Here is a 15,156-nt window from a genome sequence, read left to right on the forward strand (position 1 = left end):
ATCACATTTGAAGGGGGTGCTAACGGAATTGGGAAGAAGTTCGAGAAAGAAAATTTGTGGCTAAAAAAATGAAGTTAATCGTGGCATACACCCTCTTTCTCAAAGAATGATGAAGACATTCTCCCGTGTAACTTGGAGATGAATGCTTACCTTCACCAAGGAAATTTATGTGACCATTTGCCTGGATCACACTGCAACATATGAAAGAAAGGCGATCACTTACTCTTGTTCGAAGGCTTCGAACATTCATCACATCAGAAGTTGCAGGACAACGACATTTTACCTGCAACCTCTGTGAAATGCGGGGACATATGTTATTACTTCACCAACTTCCGGGGAGCCAGCATGGAGCTGCAAACCAATGGCTGTGCCTTTTCACAACAGCTGTGCACGATTCTGCGGGCCACTCCTGGTATGGACCATGGATGACCTGAACACCATGGTCCCAACATCATTGTGGATGCATCCGGCATCCCTGTTCCACATCTTGCTGGCCAATCAACGTCACACCAATACTTGCTGCCCACTCATAATGAGGGAGGAGGCAAGTCGACTACAACTGGGCGAAGGCCTTGTTCAAGGAATCATTATGGTTCACAGCAAAAAGTGGCAAGAATGCTACATGGAGAGCAGGGTCAGTCTATGACTCCGCAATGTTACCACAACAGCGAAATCCTACACGAAGTAGTGCAGGAGCTATGAAGACATTAGGAGAAAATGTTTCATACCTGGATTCAAACACAAGTGATCAGCCCTTCCTTTCAAACAAAGTCAACATTTGTGTGGAGGCAAACGTTTTTGCCAGATGGTGCAGATGCTTTACAAAACTTGAAAATGAAGTGAAATTGTTGTATCTTGGTGATGGTGAAGTGTTGTTTTGAAAAGATATTTGTGATGCAAATGCAATAGATTGAACAATATGGAAGGAGTCAATGACCAACGAAATGTTTTGTGATTCTTGCAGGATGACGGTGTATGCCTAAGGGAATTTGATTACCAAAGTTATGATTATTTACTTATACTTGTAATGATGTTTACTTGCAGTGATTGATTATTTACTTATACTTGTATTGATGTTTACTTGTAGTGATTGATTGTTTACTTATATTGATGTTTAGATTAATGGTTAATATAAACAAAAACAAAAAGATGAGGGAATTGTGGAAATGTAACTCAGTGTAACTTATTGGTTGGAACTGGTAACGAACCAAGGTACGAGCAGGTGGTCGTAAGAATGTCAGGAATGCATCTCGCCCTGTCGAAGCTGGGAGTCCTGTTGTGTAGCTTTAGCACGACCCCGGGCTAACACACATTCCCAAGCCCGTACTATTGTCTTTCATCGGGATGCAAAGTGGATGAAGCAAATTCCCAGCAGGGAGGAGAGCGAGCTGGTGCCAGTGAGGCGACCAGTAACGTTTGCGGAGAACGGATTAGAAGCAGCGGAGAAGGGATTACGATTTCAGCGGACAGAGGATTAACTGAAGTTTGCCGATATAAGCAGAAGAGACTTGGAGTCAAGGAGCACTTGCCACGAGAAGCCCTGCCCGACGGAATGAACGCGTACCACAAGTACAGCGCTGCAGCCACGAAAGAGGGACTATGCGGATAGAGTTACCTGGTCCATTGAGTTAAACAGTATTATTTGGTATTGGAATGAAGTGAACAACCAGTTAATAAAGTTGTGACCTTTTGTAAAACCTGTTTCCGACCATTGGCGTCTTGAGTCTCACGCTACACTTCCACAACACTAGCAATAATCCCACGTGATGTGTGACGTCACAATAATCGGCTTTAATGCAACAAACAGCTGGTTACGTTATTAGTTCTTTGAACTTTCGCAGGTATCGGACGGTATTCCTGAAGCACCTGTTATTTTTCGATTACGAAAGAGAATGCAACGAAGGTAACGTGCCTTACACGGTTTTGTTTCTCAACATCAAGTGAATTTAATCTTTTAATGTCGAGTTTAACCATAACTCAGGTGGGAGAGGTGTAAAACACATGGACACTGCCAGAACTTCCAGGAAAGAAGTCGGTATTTCAAAAAAGTGAATCTGGGGTGAATTAATGGGGGTAGAAAAGATCAAGGTTTTGGATGGGGGAAGATAAGAGATGGGGGTGAACAGGTGTTTTAAAGACCTGGAGGGAGGAGTGGGATTGAAGAGAGTGAGGGAGTTAGAACAAGTCAGACGAAACATGGTGGACAAGTTGGTGCTGTCAAGGACGAATTGATTATATTTTGGTTCAGGTCCGAATCCAGATCCGACCAATCAGTGGATAGAAACCATAAACTGTTCACCTGTGGAGGTATGCGCTCTACCGAGTGCCGCTCTAGTTTTATTTTACCTGGTTTTATGTGTCATTATGGTGTCTGAAGGAAAGAAAAGATTTGTTGAAATGGAGAATGTGTTCATGTTTTCCGGTTTAGCACACCTGTATTAAGCTGTGGATGAAAGAAAACTGTTCTTTTTCAGGGAATCAAAGATGCTTCCATCATCATCAATCAAAGACGTTGATCTGAACTCCTCACCTCCACACGATTCACCAAAGAAGGAGAAAAACACCCCGTGGAAGCGTGTGAAGTAAATAATTTCATTCACCCCCATCTGCACTTTTGAAAACTTGATTTTGGATATATCTACCTCAGGGAATGTACAATAAATTGACTTTTCAATCTTTTTCAACTTAGACACATGTTCGGAAGAGACAACAACAAGGAGCGTTGTGCGGACGTTTCACATTCCATGTGAGTAAGAGAATCACCTTTCAGGACGTCATGACATTCATTGTGCTCGCAATAGAAATTGTATTTCTTTGAGGAAACGAATGTGAATCTTGTCGTGTTTCGATCACATTTTGATCCATAATTATTTTCTATATTATCGAATGGAGGTTTCACGGCTGTGGGATTTCTATGACGTGCCTCCATCGAGTTGTTTACCTGGGGTGGGAATCTTGATCCAGATATAAAGGTTCATGCGGGTGTTTTGTATGAAGAGCGAGTTTATCATATGTATAATATTGTTGCGGATATGGGATTTGCATCCATCCATATCCGCTTGTAAATATTCCCCTATTTCCTCAATACTTCCCAACTATCCCCAATCCCCCATTCCCTAGTCCCATTTTCTGTAAACAACACTCTGTAGACCCGACCTCCCCCTATTTCCCCCATTAAATGTCGCACCCAGGTTCACCGCATCTCATGTAAGACAACTATAGGACATCTTGCTAGTTATTTTTAGTCTATGTCAGTTAAGGACTCGTTTCCATTAATTCTGACTCTTCGTTGCACCAGAATGTGATTGTATGGCACCGTTAGGAAGTTTAGGACCTCCCAATACCTCCCCGCAGCTCTTCCTCACGGTTCAACAACAACAACAACAACAACGGCGGCGGCGCGGGGAGTGCGCATCCTCACTCCGGCTTGGTTGGTAGGGGGTGTTGGGAGGGCACCAGGCCTTTCCAACGAGCCGCCATCGAAGGTGTGCTCGACGGGGTTACCACATAGGGGCTCGCTGTCAGCTCCTCATCAAGGGCGGAGCCCGGTAACCCCCGCACCCAATAGAAGCGGCGGACCGGTCCCATCTGGGGCGGAGCCAACCAGCCGAGGGCGTGTGACTCCCCGCTGAGCATGCGCAGGAAGAGGGAGGTGACGTCAGATGCGCGCTGAGCTTGGAGAAGCAAGACGTACCCTCCGAGCGCTGTGAGGCCTCCCTGCATCTTTTGGACCGTGCTTGATCCTGCCCCCGAGCCAAGGTGCACCTTGTGCTATCGAACTACCTGTCCTTCCCTGCCATCAATCCCTGTGTAAGTCAGTCTTGTTCCGTTTGTCTGTGGTCTGTCGGGGATAAGATAAGACTGTAACTAAGTGCCCATCTCTTCTGTGTCTTTTACCTCACTCTACCTTGTAATCTACCCCTTTTCTCCACCACTAATTATATCCTCCTCCGGAGGTCTTGAGAACTGTACCCCTTGCGTCGTTTCATCTATCCCAGTCGTTGTGTCCTTTCCATCAATGATTTAGCGTTGCGTGATTTGGCCAACGTTCGAGTGGAATCGGGTGAGTTGGGGAAGAATCGGGGGAACTGTACGAACACGGCGGCCATTCCGCTCGGTCAAGCAACATGTTTAGCCGTGTCTGTAACAATTGGTGTCAGGAAGTGAGATTGGACCGGAAGCGCGCTTCACGCGCTCGAAATTATTAACTGTGAAATTTGTTTTGTTTTAAAATAAAAACCCGAATTTTGAAAGTCACGCTATGGCAGATCAAGACGGCTGGGTTCCGGTAGAGGAGAGTGAGGCAGGGTCGATCCAGGACCAAATTGAGGGACAAGAGGAGAGCGAAGCAGTGAGGGCGGCAGGTTCGCAAAATGGCGTCCTCGCGCACGAGGTTACGGGCGCGCAAAATGGCGCCTCGCAGATGGCTACGGCGACCGCGCCCGCGACCGTAGCAGCGCCGCTGGTGGATTTGAACCTTTTTTTAATACAAATGAAGGCCCTTATGGCCCAGAATAGCGAACGGTTAGAACAAAGGATGGGGTCCAATAACGAGAAATTGAGGGAGGACATGGGGGCCAATAGCCAACGGTTAGAACAAAGGATGGGGGCCCAGATCGGAGGGTTAGGGAGTAGAATAGAGGGATTAGACAATAGATTAGGGGAAATACAGGAGGGGTTAACGGGGGTAGAAAACAGAATGGCTGCCCAGGAGAATCAGATAGAGGGAGTGAAAAAGGGGTTAGAGGGGTTAGAAAACAGTATGGAAGGCAAATTGAGGGACATGAGGGACCAAGCGGAAAGGGAAGTTAAAAAAATGGGGCAGCAGATAGAGGGGGTCAGAATGGGGGTAGAAACTAAATTGGATGCTCACAGGGAGGAAATGGAGCAGATGAGGGTGGCATCTGGGCAGGAGATGCAAGTGATGGGAGAGAAGATCAGAAGAGGTGTGAGTGAGGAGGTCGGAGGAGTGCGCGAGGAGGTGAGGCACTGTAAGGAGCGCATGGAGAAGGAGGTGAGAAAGGGGACTGTAAAATTGCAAGGTGGTATAGAGGAGTTGACGCTGGGAGTAGAACAACTGACAGTGGGACAAAAGGAGTTGGGGGACCAGGTAAAGAAGAACACAGCGGTAATAGAGGGTTTTAAATCGACACAGAAGGAGATGAAAAAGGACGTAGGGGTAATTAAAAAAGAGTGTCAGACGGTACATGAGGACCTGACGAGGAAAATGAACAAGGTGGTAGAGGTGATGGAGGTTAAAGAGCGGGAGGTGCGGGAGCACATAGAAAAAAATAAGGTGGAGTTAGAGGAAGAACTTAAGGGGGCGCACGAGGAGATGAAGGAGGTGAAGCAGAAATTAGAAGAAGTGGAAGAAGGGGTGAGCGAAATTAAGAAGCGACGGAGAGAGGATAAGAAAGAGATAAAGGAGGAAGTAAAAGAATTGGTCCAAAGTCTGTGTTCGGATCGTGATGATGTGCTCATTAACCGGATGAGGGATTCGCAGGTGATGGAGGAGAAGCGAAGAGAAAGAGGACCCGGTGTAAGTGGTGACCAATATGGTCGTGCGTATGATGCACCAGGTGATTTAATAAGCTTGGGGGTCATGATGGACCCGGATGTTCATGAGAGGCCAAGAGTGAGGTGTATGGCTGGTCCGGAGGGTATGGAACGAGGGTGCGAGCGAGAGGGTCCGGTGATGGGAGAGGTGCGAGGTGTGAGTGAGCAAGGTTGTGGTGGTATGGAATGGGTAGCGGGTTGCGGAAGTGTGACCCATGCATCGACACCAACAGGGGTAGTTTTTAGAGGGACAGGGGAGGCACGAGAGCCCCTTGGGGGTAATGTACTGTGGGGGCCCAGCCGGTTCGGCCCCGCGCTGACCCCGCAAGGGGCGACGCACGGGGTCCGGCAGGCGGGCAACGACTCGCATACGAGGTGGTCCCACAAGGTCCCACTCGCGCCGTATGATGGCAAGAGTGATCTACGCGCGTACCTGGCGCAGTTTGACTGTTTGTGTAAGGGCAACGGTTGGGGTGAGGACGAAGGTGGAGTACACCTGGTGGCCGCATTGCGCGGCGCGGCGGCGGAGGTGCTGACGGCATTACCACCGGGTGCTCTCACCCTGCCAGCCCTCCGCGACGCCCTAATTAATCGATTCGGCATTGAACAGCAGAGCGAGCTTGTTAAAGCTCAGCTCGCGCTGTGAAAACGCAAGCCCCAGGAAGCCATCGGGGAACTTGCCCACGACATTCGCCGCGCAGTGGGGATCGCACATGCTAACATGGCAGCGGATTCCCGGGAAAGCCTGGCGCTGGACCATTTTATCCAGGCCCTCCCGGATATTGAGCTCCGGCAACAGCTCGCCATGTGGCGCCCGCAGACTCTGAGCCAGGCGGCTGACGCTGCAGCCCGTTGGGAAGCAGCGAGGCCCCTGGCCCGGGGGAGCGAGCGTCACGCAATGGCGGTCCGCCAGGTGGGACCCCCGATGGAGGGCGGACCCCTTAGGGGGCCTGCCCCCGACGTGAGTCCTGACCTGGCGGGCATGGTCCGGAGGCTGGTGGACCAGTGCCTGGCGGGACCTGGACCATGGCAGGCGGCCCCGGAGGTGGCCCGCGGTGGACCACGAGCGGGTAATCCAATTCGGACCTTCAGGGGGGGGAATTTGGAATTCCGGAGACAAGCACCTTATCAGGTGAGGTGCTATACTTGCAACCGTCTGGGTCACCTGGCGCGGCACTGTCGAGCCACGCGCCGGGATGATCCCCGGTGGTTGAGGTCCTCAACTCCACCCAGGGGGGAGCGGGTTAGCCGACCCCAGACACCCCCCCCCGCCAGACCCCGGGAAACTAGAAGGTGTCGGGCACGTAGGGCGGTGTTCGGCAGAAGAGGATGGAGGAGAGCCCTCATTGACGCGACAGGTCATTTATTGTGGCCAGATTGGAACCGGTAGCCTGACAATCAGATGCAAAATTGCCGGCGTGGGGGTAGACGCCGTAGTGGACACAGGAGCTAGCGCCACGATCATCAGCCCTGTGGTCCTTGATTCGAGCGCAGGTGGCTGGGATAAGATCCAGCGCCTGCAAAATTATAGTTTGCAACTTGCTACCGGGGTAACGGCCCCGATCATAGGGCGTGGTTCTGTGACCCTCAAGTTAGGGTCGGTAAGGAGGGAGATAGATGTTTGGGTGGCGGAGGTGTGCGACCCATGTTTAATAGGGTTGGATTTGTTGACTGCCAGCGGTTGTAAAATCGACTTGTGCCAGGGGATCCTGCAGGTGGGAGTAGAGGAGCTGCCGTTAGGGGGAGTGAGCACGGCCGAGAGAGCGGAGCTGGAGGCTTCCGAGGCCGTGACCATTCCCCCAAGGGCCGAGGCGATAGTGCCGGCCCGGTGGGCAGCTCGCCCAACATGGCAGGAGTCCTGCGGCCTGTACTGTTCGAACCGGTGGCAGCACAGTCCATACCGGGTTTAATCGTGGGCCGCACCCTTGTAAAAACGGACGGACCGGTAGTGGCCGTCCGAGTAATAAATATAAGTACAGAACCATGCACTATAGTAAGGGGCACGAGGGTAGCTGGCTGCACCCCAGTTGAGGAAGTCGCGACAGTGAGGGGCGAGAACGTCCAGCCGAGCCGGCCCCGGGGGGGAGCCTTCAATAAGAAGTAGGAATTGGCCCGATCCCATTTGCGAGATGGTAAATCATAGTAGCGTAGAGTTGGGAGGTACCCAGAGGGAGGCCTTACACAAACTGGTTGGGTCCCATTTGGACCTCTTCTCCCTGTCCACCGAGGATATTGGACGTACAGGCCTGGTGAAACATCAGATCCACACCGGTGAGGCCCGGCCTATTCGTCAGGCCGCCCGACGGCTCCCTTGGAGCAAGAGGGCGGAAGCTGACGAGCAGGTTGAAAAAATGCTCGACGCAGGCGTGATCGAGCCCTCGGGAAGTCCTTGGATGTCACCTGTTGTGCTGGTCAAAAAGAAGGATGGGACCACGCGGTTCTGCGTGGACTATCGCCAGCTAAACAACGTGACACTCAAGGACTCATATCCCCTGCCAAGGATTGATGACACCCTCGATGCCGTTGCAGGCTCAAATTGGTTCTCAACTTTGGACCTCAAGAGTAGGTATTGGCAGGTGGAGATGGATAGGGCAGGGAAGGAGAAAACGGCATTTTCCACAGGTAAGGGACTGTATCAGTTTACTGTGATGCCGTTTGGTTTGTGTAACGCCCCCGCCACCTTTGAAAGATTGATGGAACATGTACTAGGCGGCATGCCATGGCAATCATGCCTGGTGTACCTGGATGACGTCCTAGTACATGCCAAAACGTTCCCCCAGGCAGTAGCTAATTTGGACCAGGTGTTCGGGTGCCTCAGACAGGCAGGGTTGAAGCTGAACCTGAGTAAGTGCACTTTGTTTGCAAGAGAGGTGGCCTATCTAGGTCACGTGATCGGCCGCGAGGGGGTAAAAACGGACCCAGACAAAATTAAAGCGGTAGAGGAGTGGCCCGCACCACGTACCATCAAGGAGGTGCGGGGATTTTTGGGACTCTGCTCCTACTACCGGCGCTTTGTGGCGAAATTTGCGGAGTTGGCCCGTCCCCTCCACCGGCTTACGGAGAAGGGGACGCGATTTAATTGGACACGGGAGTGCCACGAGGCCTTCCAAAAATTGAAGGGGTGTCTAACATCCGCACCCCTTCTGGCTTACCCCACTTACAACGGGGCATTTACCCTGGACACGGATGCGAGCCAGGAAGGATTGGGCGCAGTTTTGTCTCAGACACAGGAGGGCGTGGAGAGAGTGATTGGTTACTATAGTCGGGCCTTAAGTAGGCCCGAGCGAAATTATTGTGTCACTCGCAAAGAGTTATTGGCTATGCTGGCTGCCATGAACCATTTCCACCCGTACCTGTACGGGCGGAAATTTTTGGTTAGAACTGACCATTCCTCCTTGCAATGGCTCCTTCGGTTCAAGGAACCGGAGGGCCAAATTGCAAGGTGGTTGGAAAAGTTGCAGCAGTACGATTTTGATGTGGCCCATAGGGCCGGGAAGGCCCATGGTAATGCGGACGCACTCTCTCGGCGTCCTTGTCTGGGGGAAAACTGTAAATTTTGTGCGAGACACGAGGAGAGGGAGCAATTGGGCGATTCCGCCCCGATTCTCGTCGTCCGGGCAACCCGGGTGAGAGAGCCAATTTTGCCACTAACCGCAGATGAGGAATTCGGAACTTTGGCTTGGAGCGCGGCCCAGCGGGAGGACCCCGTACTGGGGCCGGTGCACGAATGGGTGAGATTGGGGCAAAGACCTAATGGGGAAGAGGTCACCCCCCTCGGGGCACAGACCAAGGCATATTGGGCTCAGTGGAAAACCCTGGAATTGAAGGATAACATCTTGTATCGCAAGTGGGTGGAGGTTCCCTCTGATAAAACTTCCTGGCTGGTGGTAGTCCCAAATAAATTTAAGACCGATATATTGCAACAGGTGCATGGTACCCGCCCCGGCGGCCATTTGGGCAGGACAAAGACGACATCGCAGGTACGCCGGAGGTTTTATTGGGTGAATATGGGGCGCGACATACAGGACTGGTGTCGGAGATGCGACGCCTGTACTGCAAAAAAGGGACCAGCACGGAGGATGAGGGCCCCCCTTCAATTACACCAGGTGGGGGCCCCCCTAGAGCGGGTGGCCATGGATATCCTAGGCCCACTACCCCGCACCCGCCTAGGTAATAAGTACATCCTCGTTGTGATGGACTACTTCACCAAGTGGCCGGAGGCCTACGCCCTCCCCAACCAAGAAGCAGGGGTGGTAGCACAGGCCTTCGTGGAAGGATTTGTGTGCCGGCATGGGATTCCACGGGAGTTGCACACCGACCAGGGACGAAATTTTGAGAGCAAATTGCTAAAAGATGTGTGCAGTCTCCTGTCAATTCGGAAAACAAGAACAACGCCTTTAAGACCTCAATCTGACGGGATGGTGGAAAGATTCAACCGAACTTTAATCCAACAACTGGCACTGTTCACCGCCACCCGTCAGGATGACTGGGACGAACATCTCCCTTATTTGCTCATGGCCTACCGAACCAGCCAGCACGGGGCCACCGCATGCAGTCCAGCGTTGCTTATGTATGGGCGGGAGTTATGGGCTCCCGCCGACTTGCTATGCGGTCCCGTGCCAGACACAGTGGTTAACCCGCCGAGGGAGGGGTACGCACGTCACCTAGAGGAAGGCATGGAGCTAGTCCATGCCTTCGCCCGCCGCCAACTCCATCTGGCGGGGGAAAAGATGAAGCGCAGGTACGACCACCGGAGCCAGGGGAGTCAGTACACTCCGGGGATGAAGATTTGGTTCTTCAATCCCCGGAGGAGGAAGGGTAGGTGCCCGAAACTCACCTCTCCCTGGCAAGGCCCGGGGGTCGTCCTGTCGCAAGTCTGTGACGTGGTAGTAAAAATCAAAATGGGGCCACGAGCCCTCCCTCGGATCGTCCACGCCGACCGGATAAGGCCTTACACCGGCGAGCAGGCGCCCCCGTGGATTGCCTCGGCTTTAGATGCCGAGGCGGGACCCAGTACCACTGAATAAGGGGGGCTTATTAGTGCCAGAGGACTGGGGGATTGATGAGCGATGGGCCCGGTGGGTAAGGGTGGCATCCCTGCCACCCTTCCCATGGGAATGGGGGCAAATGCGCTATAGATTATGGGGTGTATGGCAGTGGAAACTAGCCCGGGTGGGTTAGGATATTGTGTGTAGGGCCCTAGAAGATGACATTAGGTAACGTTAAGGTTTAGATAGTGACTGATACCTGTAGTGGGGACGCAGGTAGAGTAGTGTGGATGATAATGACGTGGGAGCGCAATAGTTTAAAGGGGTGACTGGGAAGCGCAAGTTTCAGAGGGGAGTAGTTAGATGAGATGATGCCGTGTGTTTGAGGATTGAACAGGTGTGCAACTGAACAGGTGTATGGAGCAGTGTATGAGGGAGTAGTGGTGATTGCGTGTTGTGTTGACCAAATGGTCCAGGAAGAAAGGAGGGTGCAGGTGGCACCAGGTGTGAGAGCACAGGTGTGCAAGTACACTAGTACAGGTGTGTGGAATACATGGAGTATTGGAATGAGTGGTGTGGAGAGAGTTGGGGTAAGTGGTCCGGAGTGGTGTGCATGGTGCGAAGGTGTGGATGGGGGAAGAGTGGACCCCTTTTCACAAGTACCCGGGGAGGGTAGTTTAAAGAATAGTTAGAAGGTATAGGTAAATTGTGGTTGGATATTGGCATTTGTGGTGCGGTTGCAGAATGGTATTGTGGATGGGTGCATTGGTGTGCTGAAATTGGCTGGTCGTGTGGCCTGTTAGTATGAGTGTGAATGGTTGGGCACTCCGCCACTGTTAGATGTCGGCCAGGTGAGGCCGCAGGTGGGCTCTGGGAGCCGTTAGTGTCAGTGGGTGCCTGAGGATCCCGGGTGTGGATCGGGCAGCCCGTGCCAGAGAGGGCACCGAGGGGGTGAGAGTGCGAGAGGGCCTTCCCCAGTTAGTTAGGTTAGGGTGAGGAGCAGGTGAGCTCGGTAGGCAACAACAGTGGTGGAGGTGTGCAGGTAGGCGGACCAGCTGGGAGCGTCACACGACCCAGCCACCGAAATTGTGCGGGGGCACCGAGTGATGAATCGGGGGAGTGAGACCCCAACTTGAGAAGCACCACAGTTTGGTCAATGGGAATTGGTTTTTAGAACCCATAGTGTAAGTTGGCCAATGGATTGGCAGGGAAAGACCCCGGGTAATGTAAAGTTGTTAAAGTCATTTAGGAAATAGTTAGGATTGATGAACCTGTCGCACCATACGCAGCCACTTACCTGAGGTGGTGATGATGACTCCACACCTGTGTTCCTTTGTTCTGTGTTGCAGGAAAGGAGAATTGCTGTGTGGATTTGTGAGACGCATCACGACGTGGATGAGACATGGGGGTGATTCCATCTCTCCCTCCTTAGGAGGGACTGATGATGAATTGGTGATGGCAAATTTTGATGTTGAGTTGGAGATGGCAAATTTTGATGAGAGTTGGAAATGGCAAATTTGATTGGTTAGGAGGGAGAGAAGACGAATTTGGTTTATGGGAGGAACGGGGAAGACAGTAGAGATGTTGTTGATGTGTAAAGTAGATGTTTATGGGTAGTGTTGTGTTTTGTGGATACCGTAAGGGGTAAGGGAGGGGCAATGTAGGTTTCCTGGTGGGGGGGGGGGGCGTACGGTAGGAACGTACCTGTCTCAGCTGGTTCCCATGTGCCCCTAGTGTGCATTACCTAGTATTGCGTGCACATTTGCGCCCTTACCACCTTACTCACTTGTCTTCTTTTGTCTCCCACCTCCGAGGATCTGGCTTTGGGGCAGAGAGAGAGGAGAGAGAGGTGCTGGCTCCGCAGTTGTGGGCCTGTACTTCCGCTGCTTGCTGCCTGGATCGATACACCATATGGACCGCAATTTTTGTGGCCGCCCACCATGGACCGCAGTTCTTTTGCGGGCAAGCACCACCCGTGGATGGACCTCTGGGTCAACGTGGCACCTATGCCATACAGGTGAACCACTTTTAGTTGGCCCCCCTGACGGCCACAATTTAGAAATGGACGCGGTTGGCGCCTTTCTTTATTTCTAAAGAAGCCAGAAGGCCAAGTGCACTCCAAGAAGGCAAGACCAGCGGCAGAACATCGGCCGGCTGCGACACCACCGGTGACCATGGACACTTAATTGTGCATTGTTACTGAACACTTTATTGGTGCACCGGATGGTGCTGACTGTGCATATGGGGTGGTGCTTTTGGTGCTTGGATGGGGTGCTCTGCACAGTATTAAAGGCCGTAGGGCCACAGGGCACTCGTGGGTTGGTGTATCGATGCTGGCATGCGTGCTCTCTCTCTATGCATAACATCTGCATGTGTTCCTCAAAGAACAGGTCCTGGATCGTAGTGTAAATATCAGTGTAGTCTTGTGTAAATGATGCTCCCTACCGGCTGTATGTTTAGTTTGAGGATGCTTTCCGCGATTCGGTTATCCTGTGGGTGTGGTTCTGTTAGGAGAAGGGTGCAACGTCGCAGGGGGACATATTTACTCATTTGTGAACATCTGTAAAACTGTCGCACTCAGGGTTGAGTTAATAGTAGAGGGAACTACATCTGAGTGCCACACTAACGTAGGTAAAAATTTATCGGGTCGGGACGCCCCGAGGTAGAGAAGGGTGCAATGTTGCGGATATGGGATTTGCATCCATCCATATCCGCTTGTAAATATTCCCCTATTTCCTCAATACTTCCCAACTATCCCCAATCCCCCATTCCCTAGTCCCATTTTCTGTAAACAACACTCTGTAGACCCGACCTCCCCCTATTTCCCCCATTAAATGTCGCACCCAGGTTCACCGCATCTCATGTAAGACAACTATAGGACATCTTGCTAGTTATTCTTAGTCTATGTCAGTTAAGGACTCGTTTCCATTAATTCTGACTCTTCGTTGCACCAGAATGTGATTGTATGGCACCGTTAGGAAGTTTAGGACCTCCCAATACCTCCCCGCAGCTCTTCCTCACGGTTCAACAACAACAACAACAACAACAACAACGGCGGCGGTGCGGGGAGTGCGCGTCCTCACTCCGGCTTGGTTGGTAGGGGGTGTTAGGAGGGCACCAGGCCTTTCCAACGAGCCGCCATCGAACATGTGCTCGACGGGGTTACCACGTAGGGGCTCGCTGTCAGCTCCTCGTCAAGGGCGGAGCCCGGTAACCCCCGCACCCAATAGAAGCGGCGGACCGGTCCCATTTGGGGCGGAGCCAACCAGCCGAGGGCGTGTGACTCCCCGCTGAGCATGCGCAGGAAGAGGGAGGTGACGTCAGATGCGCGCTGAGCTTGGAGAAGCAAGACGTACCCTCCGAGCGCTGTGAGGCCTCCCTGCATCTTTTGGACCGTGCTTGATCCTGCCCCCGAGCCAAGGTGCACCTTGTGCTATCGAACTACCTGTCCTTCCCTGCCATCAATCCCTGTGTAAGTCAGTCTTGTTCCGTTTGTCTGTGGTCTGTCGGGGATAAGATAAGACTGTAACTAAGTGCCGATCTCTTCTGTGTCTTTTACCTCACTCTACCTTGTAATCTACCCCTTTTCTCCACCACTAATTATATCCTCCTCCAGAGGTCTTGAGAACTGTACCCCTTGCGTCGTTTCATCTATCCCAGTCGTTGTGTCCTTTCCATCATTGATTTAGCGTCGCGCGATTTGGCCAACGTTCGAGTGGAATCGGGTGAGTTGGGGAAGAATCGGGGGAACTGTACGAACACGGCGGCCATTCCGCTCGGTCAAGCAACATCTTTAGCCGTGTCCGTAACAATATATATATACATCAGGAATACATCAGGAAGAAGATAATTGTTCTTTGGTCATTTATTGTTACATATCTTTTCTACCTGTCCCAGCTTGTATAATAATCATAAAAGTAGGAGCGTGGGTCCTGAAGCTCACCTGGATCACGAGCTACAATCACTCAAACCCCCCACAGACCCTCTCAGACAATGATGTTTTTGATGTCGTGAACAAACCGTGAACAAACCGTGAGCCAGGAAACAATATCTCTCCATTCTCAGGACCGAACTCTCTTATCTGTCTCCCTCTTCCAAATCCTGGTGGCGTCTGGTCAAATCTGTTTCTGGTGTTTGTTCCCCCTCCATCCCCTCCCTCACCTCAAATGGCCACACGGCTGACTCCGCACGTGAAAAAGCTGAATGCCTCAACTCTGTGTTTGCCTCTAAATCTTGTGTCCCAAACCCATCCCTCTCTGTACCCACCGTACCCAGTCGTACCCAGCTGATGATTCTGAATGCTTTCGTTTCAACAGCGTGAAGGCGAGCTAGGTGTGAGGCAGGAGCACCAGCCCAGAGGGGAGAGCAGTATTCCAATGAGCTGCGGATGAAAGCCTTGTATGTGGTGAGGAGCTCAGGTGTGCCAAGGAAGGACTTCGCACGACGGAGGATGCCCAGTCGGCGACTGGCTTTGGAGGCCAGATTTGAAATGTGGTTTTCCCAGGAAAGATCATGGCAGATAGTGAGACCCAAAAGCTTGAGTGACAGAACTTCTTGGAGAGGATTATTCAGAAAGTGGATGGGAGGGTTGTCCAGTCGGTCTTTTCGGAGA

This window comes from Myxine glutinosa, chromosome 5 (genome assembly GCF_964187855.1).
Source record: "Myxine glutinosa chromosome 5, kmMyxGlut1.1, whole genome shotgun sequence".
NCBI classification, from domain to species: Eukaryota; Metazoa; Chordata; class Myxini; order Myxiniformes; family Myxinidae; genus Myxine; species Myxine glutinosa.